A 19,814-nucleotide genomic window follows, 5' to 3' on the forward strand; every position below is an offset into this window, starting at 1 on the left:
CAAGAGCGGAGGCCGCTGGGCAGACCCCTGGTTAACCGCAGGGCTCCCCGCCCACAGTGGGCCAACCCGCCCACTCTCAGTTTACCCTTCCCAAGAGCATTTTTTACAATTTTCCAGATCCTCACACACCACCCCGGGGTAGGAGCCACTAACCGCGTGTGATAGAGAGAGCCGACCCCGCTGTCTTACCCCTGAGCCCATCACAGAACCCAAACACAGAAAGGCCCTCAGGGGGACCCAATTCACTCCCCACTGGCACTTCCATCCCCTCTGCCACGGGTTTGGTTCCTTCCAGTGATGGGGAACTCATTCCCTTATGAGCTTCCTTAGCAAAAAGAAATGATGTCACCATGAGCCCAAAGAGAGGGCTTGCGGACCACTTCCTGGGGACAGGAATAACAGGATCCCCGGCTCCCACCGTCCTCTGAGAGGAGACGGAATCAGCCCCCTGTCACGTGGCAGCCGTTTTTTAAAATAACATTGTAATTTACATGCATCTACTCCTTCAACAAATGTCACCAAGTGTCTGCTCTGCAGCCCTGTTCCAGGCTCTTCGCCTACAATGAAATGAGAAGAGGCTGACGATAAAGCAGTAAATCCATCTGTAGTAAGCCAGGCGGCACGACAAAGACAATACTGAGCAGCATAAGGATGGAGAGTGAGGGAATGGGTGGGGTGCTACTCCAGACAGGTGACGACACGCTGACACTTGAGCACAGACCTGGAGCAAGCAAGGAAGCGAGCCAAGGGACGTGAAGGAAGCGCATTCCAGGAGCGGCCACTAGCACGTGCAACAGCCCTGAGTCCGGAGCGAGCTGCCTTGGGCACGTTCCAAACCTCCATCTTCCTAGGTGCTGGCACGAGGCTCAGAGCAAAGGCACTTGTCTGCCTTCAGAGATCGCAGACCAAGCTGTCCTTCCCACGGAGACCCACAGTCCAACTCGAGCGCCAACTCACTGTGGGACCCGACGCTGGTCTCTCAACCTCTCTGGCCTTGGCTTCGGCAACAGCTGATCAGGGCTGGGCATCCACCCCTGAGGTCCTCCCCGGCCTGCCACTCGGTGCCACGCGCACCCACCATTCCCCTCTACCCACCGCGCCATCCTCACGCCCGCGCCAGCAAAGCCACCCAGGATTGGCACGCCTGCCAAAACAGCTATTAGCCCAGTAGCCAATAATAACACATTATCCTATCAATTTGCTCCCAAAACGCTGTGTAACTGCAGAACCCAAGTTTGCCATTTCGGTAGCTTGGTTACGACACAGAGAGAAACGCACTGGTTCCTTCCCATGGAGAACAAGTGGCTGGCCACAAGAAACAGCCGCTTCGCTTACCACCGAGCCCCCCCCCCCCACCCTGCCCCACCAGCAGACCCCACGCCAATCCATCGGGAATCACGGTCCGGTGATCCATAGTCAGAGATTTGACTCGGTGTCCTCTTGGCGCGCCTCCCAATGACGGAAGAGGAGACCGATGCCTGGGAGGTGACGGCTCGAGGCCACGCTGGCCTCGTGGGTGGCAAGGTCAGGCCCAGAAGGCGGCACGCAGGCCACCTCCCAGCCACCGGCCAGGAACCAGGGCGGGAAGTGGGGCAGAGGTGAGGGCGTGGGACGGGATCAGAGCCAAGGTGCCCAGGGGCCAGCAAGCACTCTGGCCCAAAGGGCACGCAGACCATCGGGGATACCGGCCAGCCTCCTCGGCAGAGATGTGGGAGCCTGGAGGCCACCGGATGGACACAGAGAAGGGCGGGGGGCAGCGAGGAGAGCTATGCCAGACCCGGAAATCGGGGTGCTCCCAAGAGGCCGCCCCTCACCCCCACACTGCAGGACCCAGCCACCAGTGCCTCCTAGGCCCTCACTTCTTCTTCCCCAGTCCAGGAAAAACAGCTCCCTTCTTTCTGGGTTAGATTCCACTCTGAGTGAACGTTCAGACATTCAGCTTCCCAAGGAGCCAGGAGCCTCTAAGGGGACTCTTGGCGTTCCGGTGCAGACACCAGCCTGTTTTATCCATTCTCCCCCTCCAGCCCCGCCCCTCCGCTTACCTCTCCCCCACTGCTCACCGGGACATCCCAGGATAAATTGCTTGATGCCCCCGCTCCGGGCACCCAGCGGCCGGGCAGGCGAGGGCTGGAAAAGCGCTTCCCACTGCCCTGCTGGTGACCTCAGCCCCGGGACTCATCCCCACCCTCGGCCTCAGCCGGGGAAAGGATGGGCCCAGCGTGGCTGCTCCCGCCGCCTTGGCGGGGAATCCAGCTAGTGGGGAGAGGAAGGGCCTCGGGGAGGGAGTGGGGGAGGAGACAGAGGAGGCCAAAGGCTGGGCCACTCGGCCAGATGCTGACCCAGTTGAGGGCCCCAGACCCCAGGGGCGCCCGGGAAGCTCTGACTCTCCCGCCAGCCCTGGGATTCCTGCAGAGAAGAGGGGCCAGGGCAGCCCCGCTCCAGCGCTTGTCCCTGAGGCTGGGGTTAAAGGAGGAACGCGGGGCTGCCAGGACAGGGTGGGGGACAGCCCCTCAGAGGCCCTGGGTGGGGTGGGTGGGGTGCTGTCTGCGGGAAGGAGCGCTCAGCAAATGGAAACCAGGCGCCAGAAACTGGCCCAGCCACAGCGGCTGCAGGCTCCAGGGAAAACCCCGCTGCTCACGGAAAGGTGCCCCAACCACAGAGAAAGACGTGTTAAAAAATGAAAAAGCGGGGGGGGGCCAGAAGCTGAGGCAAGAGTGGGGGTGGCTGTCGGCTGCGTCCACACAAGCCCCCTCTTCTGTGCTCCGAGCACCTCCAGGGCTGGCCCATTATCCTCCCAGCCCGGCTGGCCCGCAAGTGCTGTAAAAAGCCAGCTCAAGGAGCAATTTTCCTCCCTTCGCCTCCCTCTGCGGCCTTTGGTCAGGTTTCCAGCAGAGCTGGGCCAGAGCTTCGTCCTGGCCCTGGAAATCAGCATCATGCTGGGAAGGGCAAGCGTAGGTTCCCACCATGCTCATTTTTCAAGATTCGGCCCTCAACACTCCTCAGCCCTCATCAGTGAGAAAAGAGGTCACTGGAAGGGGGCGGGCCAGGGACACACAGCTCTGGGTGACAATTTGAAATCAGTCGGACCCCAGGGTCCTGACATCACGAGCCTGGTGTGTAGTGAGATGCTGGAGAGGGTGTGAAGAAAAGGGAACCCTCCTACACTGTTGGTAGGAAAGTAAACTGGTACAGATATAAGGCAAAACAGCATGGACATTCCTCAAAAAACTAAAAATACAGTTACCAGATGATCCAGCAATCCTGCTCCTGGACATATATCCAGAAAAAAAGCTCTGATTCAAAGATATATGCACCCCAATATTCACAGCAGCATTATCTACAATAGCCAAGACACAGAAACAGCCTAAATGTCCATTAACAGAGGAATGGATAAAGAAGATGTGGTACATATATGTGGTGGAGTATTACTTGGCCATAAAAAAGGATGAAATAATGACATTAGCAGCAACATAGATGGACCTAGAGATTATCATACTAAGTGAAGTCAGAAAGACACATATCACTTATATGCAGAACCTAAAATATAAAATGAATGGACTTATTTACAAAACAGAAACAGGCTCACAGAAACAGACTCACAGACATAAAGAACAGATTTGTGCTGGCCAAGGGGTCAGAGGGATGGATTGAGAGTTTGGGATTACCGGATGCAAACTATTATAGAGAGAATGGATAAGTGACAAGGTCCCACTGTATAGCACAGGAAACTATATTCAATATCCTGTGATAAGCCATAATGGAAAAGGATATGAAAAAGAATATATATACATATATATAACCAAATCACTTTTCTGTATACCAGAAACTAATACAACACAGTAAACCAACTGTATTTCAATAAAAAATAAATAAATTTTTATAAAGAGCTTGGTGTGTAGTGGCATTCAGCAAGTGCAGATGTCATCTACCCACTCATCCATTCATCTCTTCAGCAGATGTCGAGGATGTGTTTAGAACACTTTGGTGCTGGAGGTGTGAGGGGAGACAAGCAGGCACAGTTCCTGCCCTGCAGAGTTCACAGCCTCCCGAAAGAAACAGACGTTCTCCACGTGCTGACATCTGCTATGACTGGAGAAGTCCCTGGGGTGGTGGGAGAACGGGGACTGGGGTGCAACGAGCTTCCTAGAAAAAGCAACCTGTGCATTGAGACCAGTAGGATGAATAAGAATCAGCCAAGGAAAGGAAGCAGGGATGGGGACAGAGGTCCAAGCAGCAGTCCCAGCACGCGCGAAGGCCTAAAGGTGAGACTCAAGTCTTGGATCACTTCTGCTAAATCTCAAGTTCCTCTCTCCCAGTCCTGGTGGGTGGCCCAGCCCAGCGGCTCCGAACCCCCTCCCCACTTCTAGACCGGGGAGACCCCCACTGGCACCTCTGGAAGCTAAGCCCATACTCAAGGCCTTCTCTCCCAGCTGAAGTTCTTATTTGAAATGTTTTCACATGTTTATTTTTGAAGGGGGATGGGAAGAGAAAAGGGAGTCCTGAAGGTCTTTTACTTTTCAGAAAAAAATTTAATAAATAAATAGAGCCTCAAGAAAAGGGCACGGAAAGGTCTCTGCATCTGTAACCACTGAACAAATTAAAATTAGCTCATTTAATCAGCTCCTAATGGCCTGGCTGTCCCGAGTGGGCCCTGGAACACAGCAAACTTCACAGCAGAAACGCGCGGGCCAATGTCAGTTTATCCTACAACAAAGGGATTTTCTAAATAGCGTGATCAAAACGCAGCGAAGGCAGGGGAGAGCTGGGGAGACAGAACTCGGCCCCCCAGATCTTGGTGGGCCCCCACCTCCCCACTTTGTCCCTTTGAATGGAATTGTTCTCTCGGCTTTTGTTCTAATTATCCAAACATATGTGTAACTCTGTTCTACAAAGTGTGTTTTATCCAGCAAAGGAGGTTAACACTTGCCCCCACCATACATTCCTGGGGCCCCACATCGTCAACATCTCCCTCTCCCCCATTACCTCCAGCCTCCCGGGCAGGCACAAACACACACACAGACACACACACCTACACCCATAGCAGTCACATACCCATACGGTTCTGCAAAGAGTCACACATCACCACCATACAGTTCCATATCCATAGTTCTATGCGTGCAGTTCTGTGCATGCACAATTACATGCACACAGTTACTCTACCACACACACACGCACGCTGCTCTCAGGTTCCTGGCTAACAGCTGGAGGCGGGAGGCACAGCTCACTGGACCCCCAGGGAGGGCCGCTGTGCACACACCTGAGGCCCAGGCTGGTAGCAAGGACTCTTATTTCCCTGGAGTGGTTTCTCCACGTAACCTGCCACCTGGGCTAAGTCATTAGGGCAACTGAGGAAGGGGAGCAAAAGGTCAAGGAAGAGGGGCCGGGGCCAAGGGGGAAAAGGGAGTGTCTGGTGCCAGGGCAAGCCTGGGCCAGCGGCCACTCCCAGACCCGGTGGGGAGGCTGGAACAAGGCTCCTCTGCCAATGCCAATCTCATCTTCTAGCCGGCCGACATGCAGCCCCAGAGCCCTGGGTGCTCAGCCCCACGGGTCATCCATTAGTCTGGGTTCAGCCCTGGCTCCACCATTCACTAGCTCTGAGTCTTCACTTCCTCCTCCATAAAACGGGAAGAAGCACCGGCCCCAGGGAAACGCCAGGCTGACTAAATTGGAGCATGCAGCACACTGCCCAGCACAGAACAAACTGCATCAACCTTTGCCACTGCTTCCTCTATACCCAAGGGCCTGGTGACCCAGGAGGGGGTCAGACGGTGGGTTAGTGACACAACCAGAAGACAGCTAGTCGTCCCGTAGTTTTCACTGTCTTACCCAACCCCAATCCCCCGAGTGAAGGAGGGGGAATTTAAAAAGTAAATCAAAGACATTAAACAGGGTGTAGTGAGGAGGCCATGGCAACCCTCTCCAGTATTCTTGCCTGGAGAACCCCATGGACAGAGAAGCCTGATGGGCTACAGCCCATGGGGTCACAAAGAGTCGGATCCGACTGAAGCGACTTAGCACGCATGCAAGGAGTAAATGACCAGGACGATGGGAGTCTGGGAAGGTTCTGACTTGAAGAGCAGTAACCTGGGTATGTGACAATGTTATCCTCAAGTCACAGAAATGGAAACCGGGCTCTCTGTGGCAAGCGGCTTGCAAACAAGTCCACCTGTATCAAGGGCACATCCCTGCCCCTTCCCATGGTGAGTTTCTGCAGAGCCTGCTCTCCAAACTGCAAAATCCATCGAGGGGACCCCTGGAGGAAACCCACACCTGAGGACCATCTCCAGTGAGCAGCTCTTGGGACGGAGGATCAGGCCACTCAACCCACCCAAGACCCAGGAGGGCAGCCCTTCCCCACAGTGGCTCATGAAGGCCTCAAAACCCCTGGACCTCCCATGTTGAGGAGAGGTCAGGAACGGCCCTTGCCCATATCACAGACTTGGAAACTGAGGCCCAGAAACGGTGCAGATGGGAGACTCAAGCTGCCACAGCTCCCAGCTCCCAAAGGGAGCTGAGTCTGCAAGGCTGGAGTCGTCCCAGGCTGGGACTCCTACCCTCCTGGCCCAGTCCTCATCCAGGCAGGTCCTGAGACCTGTTCTATGGGACCCCCAAGGAGTGTTCAGAAAACAGACCCTGACGTGGTTCCAGCCGGCAGGTTCTACAGGTAGTGGCTGTGACCAGTCCTACAGGAATCCCCATCTCCATCTGACTGGCAGGGCCCAGGCCCAGGAGACTCAGAACCACCCGAGGCAGCCTCAGAATGGGCAGCGAAACCTGGGAAACAAGCTTCCGTGTCGCCAACGCCAATGCCTACAGATCCCACGTCCTGCAGGCTCCCCCAGCCCGGCCCCCATCAAGCCCCAGGCCACCCAGAAGACAAGAAGCATGGGCAGTGAAGGTCAAATGCATGGGCTTGGGTTGAAGCTTGGCCCTGTCACATGCGTGCTGTGTGACCTGGGGAAAGTGACCTCCCCTCTCTGAGCCACCAACCTCAACTGTAAAATGAAGACAGTGAAAAGGGATGCCTCCCTCCCAGACTTGATGATGGAAGGGGATGCTGTCTGGCAAGTGTCTAGCTCAGCGCCTGCCCCCAGACCCAGCTGGTAGCCCTTAGTAAGCTCAGGGACTATGGTAGGGGGAGAAATAAGCTCAGGGAAAAATGTGGTAGGGGGTAAAAAGGAGGGCCTCAAATTCGACTCATCTCTTCCACGGGCGTCCACAGAGCCCTAGGCCATCACACACAATGGGCAGGATGAGGAGCACCCTTCCTCTTTCAGATTCAGCAGGACAGGTGTCCCCATAGACTCAGGCTCACACTCCCCTCCAGGGTCCCTGAACCAAGCCCAGCAGGCAGCTAATGGAGCGGCCCAGAGCATGCAGTCCAGCCAGGCTGACGCAGGAGGGTGGGCCCAGAGGCCCCTCAGGGAGCCCCGGGTTTCACGCTCTTATGATAAGGATTCAGAAGAGACCCACAAGGGAAAAAAAAAAAAAGTTGGCAGTCTTGCCCCACCTGCTGCCGTGTCACACCACACGCAGAGACCTGGCTGGTCTTGCCTCCTGCTTCTGGGCCACGTGGCCCTATACTCCCCGCCCCTGCCCTGAGCCTCAGTTTCCACTCACTGGGCTCTGGTCACCTCACAGGGCTGCAGTGAGGGTCAGAGGAGAACAAAGCCTGTGAGCTGCTGCTGCTGCTAAGTCACTTCAGTCCTGTCAGACTCTGTGTGACCCCATAGACGGCAGCCCACCAGGCTCCTCTGTCCCTGGGACTCTCCAGGCAAGAACACTGGAGTGGGTTGCCATTTCCTTCTCCAATGCATGCATGCATGATAAGTCGCTTCAGTCGTGTCTGACTCTGTGCAACCCCATAGACAGCAGCCCACTAGGCTCCTCTGTCCCTGGGATTCTCCAGGCAAGAATACTGGAGTAGGTTGCCAAGTCCTTCTCCAGAAGCCTGTGTGGATGGGATCACTGGGGAGGACTGGGTGAGAAGCCAAGAGCAGACACAACCTGCCCGCCCCTCCTACATCTGGACTGTGGCCACAGGAGAAGGAGAAGTGCTGGGACGGGGTGCTCCCTCCAGGGCCCCAAATGCAGACAGCATGCAGGCAGCGGCTGCTCCAGTTATCTGCCTCCATCCTGATCAGCACAGAGAGAAGCAGCCACCCAGCACAGCACACGGCACACAGTAGGCAACTGGTCAGGCTTTTCCTAACCTCTAACCCTCGGACAACCTGCTTCTGCAAAAGAGACCAGTGCAGATGTCCACAAGGGCTCCCTGCAAAGACAGAACATGGAATCTGCGCTCATCCATACTCAGACATCAGATCCCATGGGCCACGTGGCCCAGGAAGGATGGGGTGGGGGTGTCTGCTCACTCACAGGCCACCAGGGATGCCCCTACCTGCCCAGCTCCACCAGCAGAGAGGCTCAGAAGAAAGAAACCATCCAGCGAGGGGGACGAGACTCTGGGCCCTGAATTCCAGTCCTGTCTCACTCTGTCCCCTGTGCTGTCGGCGACAGCGGCCCTCCATTCTCTGAGACTTGGTTTCCCTGAGTGCTCCAGCTCCCCCTGCCTCAAAAGCTGTGAAACTCCGGTAACGGGGCGCACTGCCTTGCTCCCAGCCAAAGTAGGCTACAATTAATCTGAAGCAGGAATTTTCTTAATTGCTGGGTTTTACAACCCCAACAGAAGAGCTAAAGTACAGCTAGTTGACAACGCTGGCTTGAGGCAAGACAGTTAAAGCATCTTTTGTGTTTGGGAGGAGGGGGAGCGCTTTGAAAAGCTGGTGCGGTGTGAATGGATTTGCACCTGGAGGACCAAGCCGAGGCACTGCCCCGTGAGAAAAATGTTCAATTCCCTCAGGGAGTCAGGCCAGAAACACTGGGGGGGCGAGCATCTCAAAGGACCTGTCTTATCGGGGAGTAAAAGAGAAATGTGTAAATAAAGGGAGGTTCACCTCCAATTTTCCTAATTGCCTTCCTTCGCAGGCACATGCCGTTCCACACCCCGCAGCCCCTTTGGAAGGTGGTGTCGGAGCCAGTAGGCTTCCCACGACTAGGAAGGCCAAGCATCCTCATTAGCTGAGCCGGGCCGCCTGGGGGGCACGGGAGAAATGGTGTCAGCAGGCACCAGGCAATGCCCCTCCAACAGGAGGACGGCTGCCCCCCAAGGGAGGCGGAGGACGATGCGTGAAGGGGTTCCTTCAGGCCCAGGATCTTTCAGGGAGCTACAGAACTGGCAGCAGCCACCTCCAAAACAGACACAAACCATGGGCAGGGAATCCAGCAGCCAGACCCTGGGGCCAGCAAGAGTCAGCCCTTCCTGCATGTCCCAAACACAAATCAACCTGCTACGGGGCATCCCCCCCCACCCTGGTGCACCAGCCGTGCCACGAGGGACAGAGGTCGGGCAGCGCTGTTCTGTTGATGAGGTCGAAGGACAGCTCTACCAGATGCCGACTGAGCAGTATTCTGTGTGTGAAGCCCCGTACATCTTGCATGTGCCGGTCCACAATCCCCTACCCTAAACCCTCGAAGCCAGACGTGTTCCAGAATCCAGACTTCTTCAGATTCTAGAAAAGTAACAGAGTGCCTTTCCTTGGTATCTGGGAACACCTCAGAAGCAACTGAGCATACTGATATTTCTGCAGCAAAACATAATTCACCATCATAAATTAATTGTATAATTTAATGGTTCACATCAGCCAGGTCAAATTTTGCTGCCAAACGAGTTGTTGTTGTTGATGTTCCATCGCTAAGTCATGTCTGACTCTTTGTGACCCATCTACACCAGGCTTCCCTGTCCTTCACTACCTCCAGGAGTTTGCTCAAACTCATGTCCATCGAGTCGGTGATGCCATCCAACATCTCATCCCCTATCGTTCCCTTCTCTTCCTGCCTTCAATCTTTCCCAGCATCAGGGTCTTTTCAAATGAGTCAGCTCTTTGTATCAAGTGGCCAACATATTGGAGCTTCATCTTCAGTATGAGTCCTTCCAATGAAGATTCAGAGTTGATTTCCTTTAGGATTGACTGATTTGATCTCCTTGCTATCCAAGGGACTCTCAAGAGTCTTCTCCAGCTCCACTGTTCAAAAGCATCAATTCCTCGGTGCTCAGCCTTCTTTATCGTCCATCTCTAATATCCATACATGACTACTGAAAAAACAATAGCTTTGACTAGATGGATCAAAAACTTCCAGTTTCAGGCTTTCTGGAATTCAGAATAGTGAATAAGGGATTCAGGACGTATACTATACAGTCCATGGAATTTTCCGGGCCATAATACTGGAGTGGGTAGCCGTTCCTGTTTCTAGGGGATCTTCCCAACCCAGGGATTGAACCCAGGTCTCCAGCACTGCAGGCGGGTTCTTTCCCAGAAGTCTTTAATCTTCCTAGGGACACTGTCGGGGAGAATCCGCTGCCATCCCTCCTTTCCAGAAGAGGAAAGTGAACCACAGGGAAGCTAAGAGTAATTTCCCCACAGTGACAGAGCACGTGCACGTAAGTGGGGGAGCCCCCAGCCGCCTGGCCTGAGGGTCTGTGCTTTCCACCCAGGAAGTCCTGACCAAAGTACTGAATCGCAGTTTAAAAGCTTCCCGAAAAAAAAAAAAAAAAAACACTCAAGTATATGTGAATGTCCCCAGTCCACCCCACTACGTGTGCGGCATTTGGGCTACCCCACCAGGAGGCGCCCTACCTGGAAGCTACCCAGACCCTGAGGGCATCCCACACCTGCCAGCGTCCTTCCTGGAGCCCAGAAGCCCAGGAGCAGGTTCCTCCAGCAGATGAGACTCCGCACCCCACCCTGGCACCCAGATAATTACTCTCCACCTGACACATTCTGCACAGATCATTTTACCTGCAGCAAACATGTTAAACACATCTCCTGTCTAGGAGAAATGGGCCAGAGGGTAATCCCATCTGAGAGAGACCAGGGGTTCTGGGTCTGAAAGATCGCCTAGAGGAGGAAATGGCAACCCACTCCAGTATTCCTGCCTGGAGAATCCCATGAACAGCGGAGCCTGGTGGGTTACAGTCCATGGTGTCGAAAAGAGTCGGACATGACTCAAGCAACTGAGCACAAAAAGGTACAAGGGCTTCCAGCTGCACTTACAGAGGGCAGGGACCCCATTCTTTCCAAAAGATGTGTGAACCCCACAACTCCTCAGGTAGAGCCCTGGTCATCTCTGGCTTCTCTTCCTTGGCAATTTTTTTCAGCTGCAGGGAAAGATTGCTGTGTAAGCACAATCCTGATGCCCTGTTACCAAATAATTACATGATAATTTCGTAGGCATTAAGACACTCCCACCGGCGCAAGCCGTGGTGTCCAGCCCAAACAGAAGCCGCCCCGGACGGTGAGTGCTTGTTAAAGAGAACTCCAGCATTGAGAAAGACCCCCAGCTGCAGTGCTGGCCCGTTCTTTCTCTGCTCTGATTTCTAATTAAAAATTAAAGCAGGCACCTTTCTTCAGAAATCCAATTAGAGAGAAGCATCAAACTGATGGGCCAAAACAAGCACATGTGTGCAAATACATATGGGGTCATACGTGTGGACTTGCGCACATGCACATGCAGGCATCAACTCTCCTTCCCGCCTCAGCAGCAAATCCCAATCCAGTCTTCCGTTCAGTCATCACGGATGCTGGTAGTGGCGGTGGTTTAGTCGCCAAGTCATGTCCAACGCTTGTGACCCCAAGGCTGTAGCTGCCAGGCTCCTGTCCATGGGATTCTCCAGGCATGAGGACTCGCCAGTTTCTGGGCACAGCACGTGACCAAGAGGAGACAACCCCGAGCCCACGCTAGGTAGATGTCAATATTACCTACTACATGCACTTTTATCTCGTGTAAATTGGGCTATGCATTCAGCAAAAAGAAAGAAATAGCCTGTGATCCCATGCTATCCAAGGGCAGGCACCCAGAAGGGTCGAATTGAACATAACTCTTCCATCCAGCAGTTTGTGTCCCATCAGCCTCTCCTACCACGGGTGCCTCCATCAGAGCGCCCACAGGACTTTCAGTGTGGATACAACCAGTACACAGAGAGCTCTCGGGTCGGTTGTTGCTGTTTAATCGCTCAGTTGTGTCTGACTCTTTCGAGACCCCATGGACTGCAGCCCACCAGGCTCCTCTGTCCATGGGATTCTCCAGGCAAGAATACTGGAGTGGGTTGCCGTGCCCTCCTCCAGGGGATCTTCCCGACCCAGGGGCTGAACCTGCGTCTCCTGCTTGGCAGGCAGATTCTTTACCGCTGAGTCACCAGGGAAGTCCACTTGGGTGGGTAGCAGCCCAATTTATGTCTCCAACAAGCGTCAGTGGTCCTGTCATGTGTATATGAGTTGCTGCCCAAGTGCATACAGAGCACTGTTCCACTTTACAAGTAGGGACAGCAAGGTTGGGAGAGCTGATGCCCTCTGCTGCAATCACAGAGGGGCAGAGCCTACGTCTGACCCCAGGCAGTGTGGCCCCAGAGTCCAACCTCAGGACCACTAGACAGAGCAACATGAATAAAGTGGCATTTTAACAAAATCATCAGGCAACAGCCCGTGAGTGGGATGGGACAAAGAGAAAGCAGGGACCAGACACCCAGGGAAGCCAGTGCAACAGCCCAGCCTGGAGGTGCTAAGGGGTGGACTCTTAAGAATGAGGCCTCAGAACAGACTGATGGCAGAGAGAGGGATGTCTAGGGTGGCGGGAGGTCTAGCATCTAAGTGAAGAGACTTTATTCAATAAACTACAGTTTGTGAGCTACTGGTGACCAATTCTTCTTAGGAAGGAATCATCCCAGTCCTTCCCCACCAGAAATCACCACCCCTTTCCCACTTCTCTCTTGATGGGAGAAAATACTACCGTCCCAAGAAACCCTGAGAAGATTGTCCTTCCCACCACCCAGATGGACAGGATGGTGGACTGTCTGCTCAAGGCAGACGGGGAGGTGTATACACCTGTGGTGTGAGTATTCATCATCCCCGGAAATGATGCCATGCATTTCCTCATGCCAACATTACAGGACTGTGGGAAGAGTACCAGAAACAGAGTCGACATTTCCAGCGGGTCTACTAACATGCTGTGTGACCCTGGAGACATCACTCAACCTCTCTGAGCCTTGGTTGCCTTTATCTATTGAGTCACACACACAATAAACATGTACACGTGTCCCATTATGTGCCAGGTGCTGGGTAGGGAGAGAGGACAGTCAGTCCTACACGACTCACAGGGCCAAAGCCCGCCCTGGATACAATGTCAGGAGTTGCATGTCCCCACCCATGTGCTGGAATGACTGCCTTGGTCATCTGTGATTAGGTGGGGGTGGGGAGGAGTCTTGGGAATTCTAGAAAGTTCAGCCACGCCCAGAACCCCCTATCTGCTGGGCCCATGCCCAGCACCAGGGACAGCCTGCCGCCCCACCACTCCCTGGCTCCGTCAGCCGGGACCGGGCGCGTGGAAGCTCGCGAGCCTGGCTGCCACGGCCTCTGCCACCACGGCTGCCACCGCCCCGCCCCCTCCTGCCAGCTGCCTTTGCGCCTGCTGCCGCCGCTGCTCATTTCCAGGCAAATGTTCTAGTTAATTAAAACACACCCAAGTGCTCACATGCACATGAAGCCAAGCTACAAAATCTGCTCTAACCCAACTGCAGCTCCTTTTCTCCAGCCTGGGATCCACACGGGCTAGGGAGGTTTCCAAAGCTGCTGTTATTGGCACTGAGTTTCCACTTATACAGTCCTACTGGGCACACAGGCTTATATACAGGGCATGTGCAGGTGCACGTGTGTCTGTGCACACACACACATTCATTCTTGCTCCACACAAACATGTATGCAGGGTGTGACACACACATACCTATGTACACCTATGTGCACATGCTCGCACACACATGCACACACCCACAGTGCTCTCCCCTCCAGGAGGTCTTCTCCAGCTACGCTGACCCTCCAACTCATAACATCAGCCACGACTAATAAATAAACACTCAGAACAGGAGAGGATGAATGAACTGAGAGATGACTCAACTGATCCTTGATGCCTCCAACAATGGGGAACAGCACACCTCTGGTCCTAAGCCCCGTTTGGGTGCTCGCTGGATCAGTAGAATAGACTGAATTCCCCAGGGAAAGAGGAGCCAGGAGGGTACAATCTCTTGCACTTCCACCTACGCTGCGGTGCTCTGCCAGGCACTAACCAGGACCCATGGACGTGTGTGAGTGTACACCTGTGATGTGTATGGCCCGTGTCACCAGAAAACTCACCTTCCCAGATCTGGACATCCAAAACAACCAGGAGCTGGTGAGAGAGAGATCTGACCATCAAGGCCAGGAGATGGAAAGCAGCTCCCTTCAACGGGACTGAGCTCCAAGAAAGGCAGCAGAATGTCTGGAAGTCCATAGGACTTCCTAGCATTCTGGGCCTTAGATGGGTACACAGCCATCAGAAGGCAGGTGACTCTAGCTGATAAAGCAGCCAGGATGAAACAGCTAGCTATCTGCCCCAGCACGCATTTCTAGCACACTCCAAGTCCACCAAGATCACCTTGCTGGTAGGAACCAGGAACAATCACATTCTTGACGAGGGTTTGACAGTCATGCAAGAATTCAGTCACTTAGAGCCCTGGATGAGGCCTGGCAAGGATTTCTGTTCAAGAAGAGGGCAGCTGTGTTGGGTACCTCAAATTGCATCACCTGGACAACAGGCCATCTAATTCATGCCATGGGACTGCCAAAGCTCTCTGCAGAGAGCACAGACATAGCTTTTGAAAGGGTGTTTATAAAGGAGTGAAGACAGTGGCCCAGTAGACATCTCAGTCACCCACTCAAACTATGGTCCTGGACCAACAGCTCAGCATTGCCTGGGAGTTTATGAGCAGGGCAGCATTCCAGGCCCCATCTGGACCTACTGAATCAGAACCTGCATTTTACAACATTCCATGAAGTTAAAAGACGCTTGCTCCTTGAAAGAAAAGCTATGACAAACCTAGACAGCGTATTAAAAAGCAGAGACATCACTCTGCCAACAAAGGTTCATCTAGTTGAAGCTATCGTTTCTCCAGTAGTCATGTGTGGATGTGAGAGTTGGACCGTGAAGAAGGCTGTGTGTGTGCTCAGTTGCCCAGTCGTGCCTGACTCTTTGAGACCCCATGGACTGTAGCCTCCCAGGCTCCTCTGTCCGTGGGGATTCTCCAGGCAAGAATACCAGAGTGGGTTGCCATGCCCTCCTCCAGGGGATCTTCCCAACCCAGGGATCGAACCCAGGTCTGCCTCATTGCAAGCTGAGCACCAAAGAATTGATGGTTTCGAACTGTGGTGCTGGAGAAGACTCTTGAGAGTCCCTTGGACTGCAAGGAGATAAAACCAGTTAACCCTAAAGGAAATCAACACTGAATATTCATTGGAAGGACTGATGCTGAAGCTGAAGCTCCAAGACTTTGGCCACCTGATGTGAAGAGCTGACTCACTGGAAAAGACCCTGATGCTGGCAAACACTGAGGGCAGGAGGAGAAGGGATGAGATGGTTGGATGGCATCATCCAACAAAGGATGAGATGGTTGGATGGCATCATCAACTCAACAGACATGAGTTTGAGCAAACTCCAGGAGATAGTAAAGTACACGGAAGCCTGACATGCTGCAGTCTATGAGGTCATAAAGGGTTAGACATGACTGAGCAACTGAATAACAACAACAATTAGTAATTGTGATTATCTAAAAGCGAAATGAAATATACTTCTTTCTTTAAATTTATGTGTTCAAACAGCTATTAAGTTCTCAGGACATAAGTACTTGTTATTTGCACCTGACTCTTTGAACAAAGGGAACGATTAAGTAATTCTTTTGGCTTAGAGGTATGCTGAAAAAAAAAATCACAGACTCTAAGGTATTATGAACCAAGAAAGCTGGGAACCTCTGAGCTCTGTATAGGGTGTGGTCTGGGTGACAGGCACACAACAGGGAAGAAGGCAAAGTCCTGCCCTTTCAGGATTGACAGTCTGGTGGGAGAGATGGACAGTAAGGGGGTAGGTAATCAAATCATCCTGTAAGATGTTGCTGCTGCTGCTAAGTTGCTTCAGTCGTGTCTGACTCTGTGCGACCCCATAGATGTCAGCCCACCAGGCTCCCCCATCCCTGGGATTCTCCAGACAAGAACACTGGAGTGGGCTGCCATTTCCTTCTCCAATGCATGAAAGTGAAAAGTGAAAGTGAAGTCGCTCAATCGTGTCTCTCTTCACGACCCCATGGACTGCAGCTGACCAGGCTCCTCCGTCCATGGGATGTTCCAGGCAAGAGTACTGGAGTGGGTTGCCATTGCCTTCTCCGTATAAGATGTTAGGAATCAGTAATGAACAAAAAAGTAAAGCAGAGTGAAGTAACAAGTATGGGCCCTGCTCTCCTGCTCTGCCCTCTCTCTGTCATCACGTCCCCATGCCAGACACATTTCCTTGCTCTCCTCCCATGCCTACACAGCTCATCACCAAGTCCTGTCCATCCTGCATTCAGCCGGGTCTCAAATCTACCCACCGGCCTCCCCAGTTTGCTCCCATCACTTGAGTCCTAGCCACTGTGGTTGGCTGGTTGTTCGGTTGTTGGTTGGTTGGTTTGGACCACCTCATTGGCCCCTAACAGGATTCCCCATGTCCAGTCCAATCCAGATACAGATCTTTGCAGAGCACAGGTCCACCCACATTGCTGCCCTGCTTAAAATCCCCTTGAGGCCTTCCCACTGCTCCAAGCAACTCACAACTTCTCCAGCCTTGGAATCAGATTGGACCTGCTATCCTCATTTGTTTTCCCACATTGGTTTTCATACAGAACCTGCTATTTATCCACAGCAACCCCCAAAAGCCCAGCTTTGCAAAGATGTGAAGTCATCATAAGGAATACAGAGCAAGCTAATGTTGAAATGGTGGACAACCTCAAGCTAGTAGCTCATATCATGTCCAGGAGACGCTGAATATTGCGGTGTTCCCCTTGAAAATTTAAAATATACCATAGACAGATTAGCTCTGCCTTGGCCCGTAAGTTGGGGAGATCAATTTATTGAATGAATGGATGGATGAATAAATGAATGAGGAGCATTAGGAGAATCTGAGACGCAAAATTCAATTCTCACTCCATATGAATGTTCACAGATACCTGTGAATACTGGTTGAAGGATGCCATCCCCAGCTGCTTCAGAGCCCACTGGGTCTCCCTCTGGGTCAAGTCTGCCCAGCAGTATTCAGGTAAGGAACCATCAGTATATAGGTCAGGAGCCATCAGTATACAGGTCAGGAGCCATCAATATGCAGGTCTGGAGACATCCTCCATTTGTAAAAGCACAACCTTTAAGCCAAATAAGTGCCAGTGTCCATCAAGGCTAGTGGGAAGAAATAGTTTTCTAAGAAATATTCATGTCCCTCAGCTCCAAGGGATCCCAGATTTGGAACAACAGGCCTATCCAGTAAGAAGACCAAAAGGCTTCCCAGATTTTGAGAGTCAGTGGTTCAGTCCTCAGGAGAGCAACACAGAAAAACCACATGGGGACTCAGTACAAGAGGGAAGGGAAACAAGTGATGAAGGGTGGGTTTGGGGCAACGGCCAAAGCACAAAAGGCCTTCTTTGTCTTAAGCATCAGCAGCAGCTGCGCTGGATTGGGGAAAAGGAAACCCACCAGCATACAGACTAAGCCGCTTCCAAGTTTGCGTGGGAAAAGAGACGTGGTTCTCTTTCGGCACCTTCTTTCCCCCTGGGCAGCAAAGCTTTGGTTACTGCATGCTTTTGAGGGTGGGGAGAGGAGAGAAAAACTCATGTGTGTATTAACACTGTCAAGATCACGTCAGCGACAGGCTTCAAAAAGCAAACGGTGCATATTTACAAACCTTGGCGTTGGAAGGACTGACGGACGGGGAGATTAAATGGCAGAGTGTGTGCAGCAAAGCAGAGGCTAATGAGACCTCAGACCAGATTGTTTCACCACAAATGTCAGGGACTTCAAAGTGACGGCTCCCAGCCCATTGTGCAGGGATAGAAGTCCACGGGTACGCCCAACCCCACGGCCTCTGCCACCACCCACAAGCGCCTGCCCACCGCTCCTGGAGGCTGTGAGGGTTGTGGGCTGGGCTTTCCAGCCTCCACACTATCTCATCTTCCAACATCGGAATTCTTTCCAGGACTTCCCTGGTGGTACAGTGGTTAAGATTTTGCACTCCCAATGCAGAGGACCCAGGTTCGCTCCCTGGTCAGGGAACTAAATCCCATATACAGCAACTAAAGGGTTCGCATGTCCAGCTTAAGACCCTACATGCGACAACTAAGACCCCCGGTGCAGTCAAATAAATAAACACTAAAAAAAAAGAATTCTTTCCATGCCCTACCCAGCAGCCCCTCAGCATGCTCCATCTCTGCTCATGGCTATCTCCTCCTTTCCTCCCCAGCCCTCTCCATTCCCCTCCTGTTTCTCAAGGTAGGGACCACCTTGTCCCCCATCTCCGCTTCCTCTTCCCTGTCTGCTTGCTTTCATCCTATCCTTTCTTCTTCACCCTCAGAAGGTCTGTCCCACCTCCCCTGCCTGCTTCCCCTGCAGCTTCCCTCCTCCTGGGCCTCTTTCTCTCCAACCCCCTTTTCCATACCATTCCTCGGGCCCCTCACTCCACCAGGGAGAAAGGAACCAGGGAACGGGCAGAGCTGCTGGGGCCTGCAGGAGCTCATGGGGCTGGCCGAGCACATCCCACCCCACCTGCTCGGGGGAAGAAGGGTGAACCCATGCACAGAAGGCCCAGCCGCAGGGAAGAGCCTCGGGCTGCCAGAGCCTCCCAGGCCATACGTGCCAAGCCAGGGTCTGGAGCAATCACGAGGCCTGAGGACGCCCCTCCCCTCCCTTTGGAGAACTGCCCCGGCCTGGGGTCCCAGGAGGGGCCTCGCATCTGGCCGGAACAGAACCTCTGACAGATGGGATGTCGCCGAGCTCGGCAGGAGGGCCTGAGAGATGGGAGGAGAGAGCCAAGCTTGTGGTGGAGCTGAGCTGGCCAAAGCCGTGGGGGTCGGTCTTGGAGAGTGGGAACCCTGAGGGAGGGTGGCAAGGTTCAGATCCTAACTCCATCACTTCCTCCTGGCTGTGTGATCTCGGGCAAATGAGAACTTCTTTGGGCCTCAGTTTCCTCATCTGGAAAATGGGCATGAGGTCCCAATGCCCACCTCACAGGGCTGTGAGGATGATGAAAGGGGACGTGGCCTGTTTGTAAACACTGATGATTACAGCTGAGCCCCATGGTGGTGGCTCTGAGAAGGTGTCAGGACTTCAGCACAGTGGCTGTCTAGGAAATGCCCCCACCCAGGACTCCCACCCGACTCTGAGCACCCCCTCCGACCCAGGAAAGGGAGGGTCAGAGCTGAAAAGCATCGTACCCAACAGCTTGTCCACCTGCTTCTGAGGCTCCAGGCTACAGAGCTTTAGTCCCTAGAGGACCAGAGAATTGCCCTGGCCATCCACCTGTATTCTTCTCCAATCATGACCCTGTGGACAGGAGCAGAGGGGTGCCCAGCGCCTGCCACTCACTTTGCCCTCTGACCTCTGGCTCAGTGGTACCTACTGAGCTCTCCTGTGAGCCATCCCTGGGCAGTGAGTGCTGGCCACACCGAGAAGGCCCCGCATGGAGCTGACCGTGTCATTCGGGACACAAGGCGATGTAGGAAAATTACACCAAGTAAGTGTAAAACCTGTTTCACTTATTTCACACTTATTTTAAAGATGGGATGAGAGCCACAAGGAAGAACTTTGCACAAGTAGCATATTCTTATACTTAATACTCATTCTTCACATGACGACATTCTTTCTTTGGAGCTGCAAATT

General features: G+C 53.3%; 1 protein-coding gene and 1 non-coding gene across 4 annotated transcripts in view; one reads left to right on the plus strand and one right to left on the minus strand.

Moving 5' to 3' along the window:
• Positions 1-19,814, minus strand: part of ZNF423 (zinc finger protein 423) — a 343,660-nt gene that overhangs the window by 167,194 nt on the left and 156,652 nt on the right. The window contains exon 1 of one of the 3 annotated variants that reach the window (XM_043898407.1): positions 2,061-2,446. The exons of 1 other annotated variant lie outside the window; for it this stretch is intronic. The gene's annotated coding sequence lies outside the window, so the exon portion shown is untranslated. Of the gene's footprint in view, positions 1-2,042; positions 2,447-19,814 lie in introns of those variants that run through there. One more of the 3 variants, XM_043898406.1, reaches the window with a different exon arrangement.
• TRNAG-CCC lies at positions 18,140-18,212 on the plus strand. Its single transcript has one exon. It is a non-coding gene; the product is annotated as a tRNA-Gly (tRNA).

This window comes from Cervus elaphus, chromosome 4 (assembly GCF_910594005.1).
Source record: "Cervus elaphus chromosome 4, mCerEla1.1, whole genome shotgun sequence".
Classification (NCBI taxonomy): Eukaryota; Metazoa; Chordata; class Mammalia; order Artiodactyla; family Cervidae; genus Cervus; species Cervus elaphus.